The sequence below is a fragment of the Helicoverpa zea genome, chromosome 29, assembly GCF_022581195.2.
Source record: "Helicoverpa zea isolate HzStark_Cry1AcR chromosome 29, ilHelZeax1.1, whole genome shotgun sequence".
NCBI classification, from domain to species: Eukaryota; Metazoa; Arthropoda; class Insecta; order Lepidoptera; family Noctuidae; genus Helicoverpa; species Helicoverpa zea.
Window position 1 is genome coordinate 5,809,233 of NC_061480.1, and position 8,764 is coordinate 5,817,996.

The 8,764-nt window shown below is 38.9% G+C and overlaps 1 pseudogene; it reads right to left on the minus strand.

The window, feature by feature from the left end:
* Positions 1 to 3,331: 3,331 nt before the first annotated feature.
* On the minus strand, positions 3,332 to 6,897 carry LOC124643929 (annotated as a pseudogene).
* Between the last annotated feature and the right edge of the window lie 1,867 nt (positions 6,898 to 8,764).

Sequence of the window (8,764 nt, forward strand, 5' to 3'; positions counted from 1 at the left end):
AGCTGGCACACGAATTTGAAAAATGACGGTAAAAAACTTGATTTTGTATTTTGCGGTATCTGTGGGACTACTACGTCAGCTGCAGAGGGTTAAGCATATAATGTACTTAATTGTATCTTCAGCTGACATATATGCACCTGCGTGTGCATGTATGTATACACCTGTTTATGGCAAATACATGATTCTATTCTAAACTATAAAAACCTTCGGAAAAGTCGTCGAAAAGTTACCAGTAGCCCCAACTTCTTTCACTTCTAAGCCAATAAAGTTAAACATCTTCAATATATCCGTATCCCCGACCCCTAAACTGTAAAACTAAATACAGATGAAGGAATAAACATGAAAAAGCATAATAAGAGCGCTGAGCCGGCGCATGAAGACAGTAACAACGCTCCCCTTGGCTCGATTAATTTAAATAGCGAGCATTCCTCAGAGGGAGGGACGGATTCTAAGCTGATTTTTTTATGTGAGGTAGCTGTGTTTTGCGAATTTTAAAAACATCTAGACACGGAATAAAGACTGCACTGAATCGCGTGTTATTTTTGCCAACCCCAAATATCTCAGATATAGTTTCACCGATATAGCCCACCGGATTAGCAAGTTGAAATGGCAATGGGCAGGCCATATTGCTCGCAGAGCAGATGGCAGATGGGGCCGAAAAGAGCTGGAGTGGAGACCACGGTCTAGCAAGCGCAGCGTAGAACGTCCACCAACGAGATGGACAGACGACCTTATAAAGGTCGCCGGAAGACGCTGGATGCAGGTCGCTTCCAACAGGTATCCGTGGAGATCAAAGGGAGAGGCCTATGTTCAGCAGTGGACGTCCTATGGCTGAGATAATGATGATGAATATCTCAGGAGCAGTAGAAAAAAGCAAGGAAAATAATTTTCCAAAACTTCTGAAAGGAGAATTTTCATAAGAAGGTAGAGGAACTGCAGCATATTTGGAATACTGCAGGTAACTTGGAATACTTCGATATCTAAATATATATAAACGCCATCTGAGTTTTTAAACCGTAAACATAACGTCAAACGATACACAAAGCCATAGAGCATTAAAAACAGGACGCCATCTTGACATTTCGGCTACCAGCCCCCAGCGAACGAGACGCCTGATTTGAAAACTTTTTCGATAAGAATGCAATCAGTGGTAATCATTTGCTGTAATACTCTAAATCTTTATTGTAATTATTTTAATTGCGGAGTGACCTTGTTAGTTTAAGATATTACTATGATTTTGTGAATATTTCTAGAATTAAAAATTTGACATGCAATTTTAAGTTAGGTTGGTGTGTTGTTAATTTGGAATACCGTGTTTTTTTTTGCTTTTCAGTTTTTTTGGGAGTCGGTTTTATTTTTTTATAAAAGTTTCTTTTTTTGTAAAGAGCCAATGACTATAAAAATATTAGAATTCTATTAGTTTCTAAGAAAAAGTGTTAGCAATTTTCAAAGAAAAAAAAATGAATATAATTTGGAATACTATATTCCAAATTATCTGCACCTTAAGTCAAATCACGTTTTTGGAGTATTTTTAGTTTGATAGGCATTTTGATAATATATCTGGTATTTTTTATATTTCATAGTTCTCATTATTAAAGTTTAATATGTTGACAATAATTTAATGTATTTTGTATTGAGCTATCCCGTTTCTCCTTCAATTTATTTTCAAAAAACAAACTGGTATTCCAAATATTTTTATTTATTTATTCCTTTATTTCAGGCAACTAGGGCCCATAAAAATACAAATACACATATATCGTACATTACAATACTTATAAATTAATACATAAAAATTCTCCATATCAATATATATGTCACCGTAAGATTACAAACATCGTTAGATTACAATCTATCTCGAGAGATTGTATACTGTCGAATTATTGTAAACCGTAACACCTGATTGCAATTTAACGCATTATTTTTCGCTATATTATAATCTATCGATGAGAAATTGTCAAATTGTCAACTGTCCGAAAGCTCTCCCTGATTGGTCAGTCTTTTTGTAAGATCGAGAGCGATGTAGAGCGGTCAAATTGTCAACTGGCGTAGAACGGAATGCATCTTGCGCGCTGATTGGTAGAACGTCAAAAAAGACAATGTTCTTTGCAACTCCCGGTGTCACAGCTCTTTGACGTGCAAAAATAAGTGACGGTTTAATTTTTTATAAAATCAAAAATTGTACTTAATTTTTAAGACTCAAATTACACACAATTAAAAATTGTATTAAAAATTGAAGTTAGTGACGAAAACGAATCGCTGCAAAACCGACTCCACGTAGTCTTGTCTGCCCTACCCCTAGAGTGCAATTCAAAACCGCGTAGGCGCGGAGGGGCGAGGCGGCCTGCGAGCTGAGGCGCAGGTAGTTTCAGCGCTCGCCGCCGCGGCTGAGGCTGGCCGGATCCGCCGGCCAGCAAGCCGAAGCTGCGGTGGTGAGCGTGAAAACCATCTGCGACGATAAGCTCGCATGGGACCGCCGGAGCCCCGCAGCGCCGGAGCCGTGACAGAAGTTATGCTTGCTGCATGTTGCATGCTTACTTCCATGCTGGGTCAATTAATATGGGATGTGTTATATTTTAAACAAAAAACTCAGTAGGTACGAGTTAAAAAATTAGAAGGTAAATAAATATTTTTATGATGTCATTTAATAGTATTTAAGAAGTTTACTGTTAGAATGCATGCTACAAATTTAGATGCAAAAAAATAACCATCATGCTGAGTTGTATTTAGAGTGGAAGATAACTCGTGGCTAAGATAGTATTATTTAGATGCTCGACGCTTTATTAATTGTGGCTGACTTAGTAATTTAGAAGGCAACATACATTTTTGGGGGCGAATAATGATATTAAAAAGAAGCCTGTTTAATTAGCACCCCTTTTATTTTATTTTTAAATATTAGTTTGTATTTGAAGACAAAATACCTAACTGTATTTTTATAAGAGTTATTTTTATATAAATTTAATACTTGAAGAATTTTTGAAGAGCATTTATTTTATTTAACTGACACCTCTATTTCATTCCTAACTCTACGGGAACTCCATGGGAACAGAACGGCTGGTCGTGATTGGTCGATCTTACAAAAAGACTGACCAATCAGAGAGAGCTTTCGGACAGTTGACAATTTGACAATTTCTCATCGATAGATTATAATATAGCGAAAAATAATGCGTTAAATTGCAATCAGATGTTACGGTTCACAATAATTCGACAGTTTACAATCTCTCGAGATAGATTGTAATCTAACGATGTTTGTAATCTTACGGTAACATATATATACAATACTATATCTATAAAAACTTAAACATACTATAAATACATAACAAATATTCTTAAAACGATGTGTCGGCGTCGTGTTACGCTGACTGGTGTCACGTAGCCGGCCACGAAACCGGCGGTACAGAACACCCTTCGGCCAAAAATCTTCCTTGAGGACCTTCTCGAGACCTTGTGTCGGAACACGCACCACGAACGAGTTAAAATTTGTGTTGTGACGCGGTTCCAACCTCACGACCCTCAAGGTCCAGCTGGTCTTCACGCGCAGATATTCCACGACCTCCTCAACCTTCGTGGAATGGTGCAGCCTGGACACGTACAGCTGCGTCGCCGGAATAGCTGGACGCAGCAGCATATTGGGCCCCGCCAGCGCAGTACCGCACTGGTTCCGACAAGGAGGTTTCTTTTTCTTCCTCTTCTCGACCTTGACGAAACCATCCTTGTCGCACGTGTCGACCTTGGGACCCTGCCTTCTCAAAACCTGGTTTGGTTTCGATCGGCTCTTCTTACCCCCTTTTGTGGTTTCCGCTATTTTAACCTGCGAGTTTTGTGGCTCAACAGGCTTCTTAGCGGCTACAATTGCTGCGTAGGCTCGTTTGGGGGTTGACGAACCTACACGAGTCATCGTCTCTACCGATGTCGAGGCAGGGACGGCGGCGGCACACGTTGCAACGCATGCATTCTCGGCAGTAGGTGACGCATTCGAGCCCGCCGACTCGAAACTGCAGATGGAGGCATTTTGCGCCCCGCGACGCGTGTTCACATTTCTGTCGCCGTCGGTAGGTGACCTACTTGCAGAAATTGCATTGCGCAATGCTACTAATTCTGCCCGTAGATCACTGATGGTGTTGTTGGACACCTCCAGCTGATGCTGCATCTCGGCCTGGCTTTGCTTCAGGAGTGTAATGTCCTTCAGCAGCCTGGTGACATCTACGTGGTCAAACGTGACGGGAGGAAGCTTGTGCAGGTCCTTCGCCACGAAATCGGGCACGTCGTCCGGGTCGGTCTCCTTCAACAGCGTGACGATGTCTTGGAGACTCTTCTCTGTGCCATCCCTTCGACGAGACGGCATCTGGCTAACTTTGCCAAGCGTCGTGAAAAGCAGCAATTTAGCACTGCTAATTTCATCTTCCTTGAACGAGGTCTTGCAGATCTGCAAGATGCTAACCTCGTCCATGTAGTCGATGGCATGTTTAATAAATGCCAACACTTCGTTGGCTATGAGCGTTTGTGCACTCATAGCGAAAACCGGGCAGCGGCTATAGCCGCGCAATTCGCGAATTTAAAATTCATACAGTGCAGCGCAAACGCGTCCGTACTCGACCCCGTATGGCACTGGAATGATGAAATATGCTTCACTTCCTCTACTAACATCACAACACACGGGTACAAAAGTACAGAATCGAGAATTTGGAAGAGATTTTATTTGGCAGTCGGGTTTTGTTACTATCTGAATGTTGTTGGTTGTTGAATGGAAATTATGTATTAAAGTATTAGGTACTCACATAGATGGAAGAAGTAGCACGGGCATGCCTCTAACTCTCCGGGAAGCAAGTGGATGTGGGTTGCAGAAAAAGCCGCCTTTCGGCAGAAACGAGTCGATGAACCAAGCGACTCATGTCATTTATATCCCTATTTTACAATGGTTTCTTTCCGAAAAATCGACTTAAGTACATGATAAAAATATCTTCTCAAATCCGTCCCTGTTTACAAAGGAGACAGAAATTTATAACGTCGGTAATGTAGGGCCGCGCCCCGACGGCGCAGATTAGCTGCCAAATAGACAATCTTGCAGCGGATACACTATTCACTTTATAGTTAACTAGCTTAATAGGAACAGATATTAAATAAGGGTTACTAATTATAATATATCACATAATCTATGCTCTATTAGGGTGAATTTCAACAGGTCCAATAAAATCTTCATTTCCGTGGATTTTTTATACTTCAACTTTAGAACAAGAAAAAATAGTGTTTACTAAAGTTTTTGATAAGATATGTATTCTTCCTTAATATCTAGTAGATAGCTTAAAAAACTAACGAGATATACAAGACTAAAATTTTCATGCCACGGCGGTGAAACATGCATGCACGGCAATGAAACATGCGTCCATGGCAATGAAAACTATTCCTGCAGCCATCGTTTTGACATATCTTTCTCTTTCTTTTCTTAAATACTCCTCTAGTAAAACAACCTAAGTGAACCTGAACCTGAAGTGGTGTGTGTAAGTTTATCATTTAGTGAGGTGAACGTGGAAATATATTTTTGTAGTTGACTATATAGTACAAATTGTTTTTTTTTTCTTAATGATGCCGTGGCGATGAAAACATAAGTCACGGTAATGAAACATGCGGCCACGGCAATGAAACGAAATTGTTTTACAAGGCATGGCAATGAAAATTTTTTCATTGCTGTGTATTTTTTTTCATTTCCATAGCAAATTTTGACCACGGAAACCACGGAAATGAGAGCACGGCAATGAATATCAAGGCAAAAACATCAAAAAACTAAAAATCTGTTAATAATTCACAGTAATTAACACGTCACAAATAAACATAAGATAGATGGCATTGTACCGAATGATCAATTAAGAGGACAAACTTATTCAAACAGAAGTAAGACCTATCCACGGCGATGATAGAAAAAATGTCCAGTGATAAAAAAATTGCATACTTGCATTTATGGCGCGAAAACGCAGGCACGTGCACACGTCATTCCACGTCGAACACTTGATGTCCACTAATATGCAACATTTAGCGCACAGCGGGAGGGACGCAAACCGTTAGAAAAAGGAATATTCTTAAATATGTTTAGGACATGGCGATGAATGGTGGTTCTGGGACAAACTATTTTTTATTTACCATTTGTTGTATTGTTTAAATATTTCAACAAATGTAGTCCGTAATAATACTTTAACTATTCACGAATCAAATAAAAGTAGGTTTTAATATAAATAACTAATACATTTTTATCAATAAGGTCTAGTACACATCAAGGTGACGTGTGGACAAACACGGCAATGAAAGATTTTGAGGTTAATTTTTTTTTTTTGGAGAACCAATTAATCCTATTAACAAAATATTTAGTGCTACACATAGATTACTATTTCACCTACTTAGAAAAAAATATTAGAATATTATAACAATGATTTTTAGTACCGATTTCATCGATGCCACGCAATTTTTGGTCCCGGGAAATTCACCCATTAATATAATAAAGAAGAAATTATTTTTTGTTGGTAGGCTGCGCAATTACTGATCCGGTTTCAAAATTATTTCAATGTTGGAAAGCTACGCTCTTCCAGAGTAATATAAATATTTAGGATAAACTTTATTCCGACATGGGCAGTAGTTCGAAGGGGACACGGGCGAAATCTCGGGAAAAACCGCTAGTGTTCGGTTTCACCTATGTAGTACAGAAAGTAGTCTACACGTACGAATTTTTTGCTTCGTCATTACTTAGTCTTATAAATAATTTCAGATTGACATTGTTAGAAGCAATACCAGCCGTTTTACCACAAAAACAGTATGTTGTCAGTGAACTAGGGCAACAACAAACAAAAAATAAAAGGCAATATTAATTATGATATCAGGTGTACCCAACACCAAAAGATCAAGCTTACCCATAACTTATGCAATAAAACACAATTACCCTACAAGTCCCCTTACCCCCGCAGGTGTACCCAATCCCCCAATCCCCCTGTTTGGGGAACTTTTGACTTCACTGTCATCCGCCATCGTATTGTAAGGACACAATGGGTTGTTATTCTGAGGGGTATTTTATGAGGTTAAATCATTTTTCATCCCACCATCTCGGAAAGAGTAGTTTTACCCTTTGATATCTGAGTGCAAAAGTCGTTTTTATCCTCTAGAGCGGCAAAGTGATTTGAATTTAGAACATCGTGTGCAATACTCCATTTGTGACAATCTTGATAAGACTTTTTAAACAAATACATATTAAACAAATAAAATACTGCTTAAAATAATTATTCAATTAATTAAGTAATTTTTATTATTGTTTTTACATCGATTTTTAGCCTCGTTTAATTTTTAAACTGAGATTTCAATTAAATGAACTTTAATAGGTACTTCTTTTTAATTTGATACTCATTATGTGCGCGCCATTTTGTTTTTTTGCATTTAGTAATTTCCTCGATGAGGTGGGATGAAAAGTTACGTGTTGCACTCGAGTGCAAAGATTTTTCACCTTGTGCTCTTTTGATTCCCTCGCTATCGCTCAGGATTCTAATCAATTTTAGAAACCTTCGCTTGCTCGGTCATCAAAATTGAGCCCGCGGTTAAAAAGGAACTTTGCACTCTTGTATAACAAATAACTATTGTTATTTTGCCAAGTTGGGTGATTTGTTTTAATGGTTTTGTAGTTTATTGTATTTATTTTGAGCTCGAAAGTTTTTTGAACTTGTAGGTAGGCTTCCTTGATTATATATATATTATACTATATTATATAAGTTTTACACGTTTTACTTTCAGACATACACTTTTCTTTCACACAGACAGAGTTACTTTCGCATTTATAATATTAGTAGGGATGTTAACCAGTCGGTGATATAATAGTGTAGCTTTCCCAGCCCCGGATCTAGGGGGGGGCAAGCCGGGGCCTGTGCCCCGGGCGGCAAATTCAGGGGGCGGCAAAATCAGGCGGCTGCCAAATTCACACTTCACAGACCAATGGATAACGTGTTGTAGGTTCAGAGTAGTGGATAGATGGATAACTCATCATTTATTTAACTTTGACCACGGAATAAATAATAGCACAAGTACAGCAATTTCATGGCCATATCAACTTGAGCGATACCCTGCACCACTACACGAACATTTATTATTCACGAGGCGAAGTTTTAGCAAACTAAAACTGATTAAAAATTATTTGCGATCATCTATGAGCCAGGAACGCTTATCGCATATATTTATTTTTATTTTAAATCCTACATCACAGATTACTGTAATGGTTAGGTACCTACAGCGCCATCTTAACCGATGGTGCAGGGTGTGCGCATGACCCGGGCGCCTTGCTCGGTCTCAGGGGCGCCACGGGACGCCCCACCACCAGGAAATTTCGATGAAATTACATTTCGATACTGACAAGCAAAGTTTCTAAAAAAGTCGCCTTCGCTTTGTTTGATTGATCATTTTGATTATTTTTTACTTTTAACATCCTCCAACTAAGTGAAAAAATTCTTGCTCGCTACGCTCGCGGCTAAATGACAACGCGGCTGTTTTTCTGATTATTTATTATTTTTATTGACTCGGTCGTCGATCATTGATTCAGTCTCTAATCACGTTTTCTTTTTATTTGTACATAATTCCCAGTTTAATTTGTGAGTCTTCAAAAAAATAATTTAAAAAAATTCGCGCTCGCTACGCTCGCGGCTACTTGTTGCTTTACAATGTCCTTTATCAGGTACTTTTGTGTCGCGGGCTCAAAAAATTTCGCGCTCGCTTCGCTCGCGCAATATTATACATGCATTGCCTC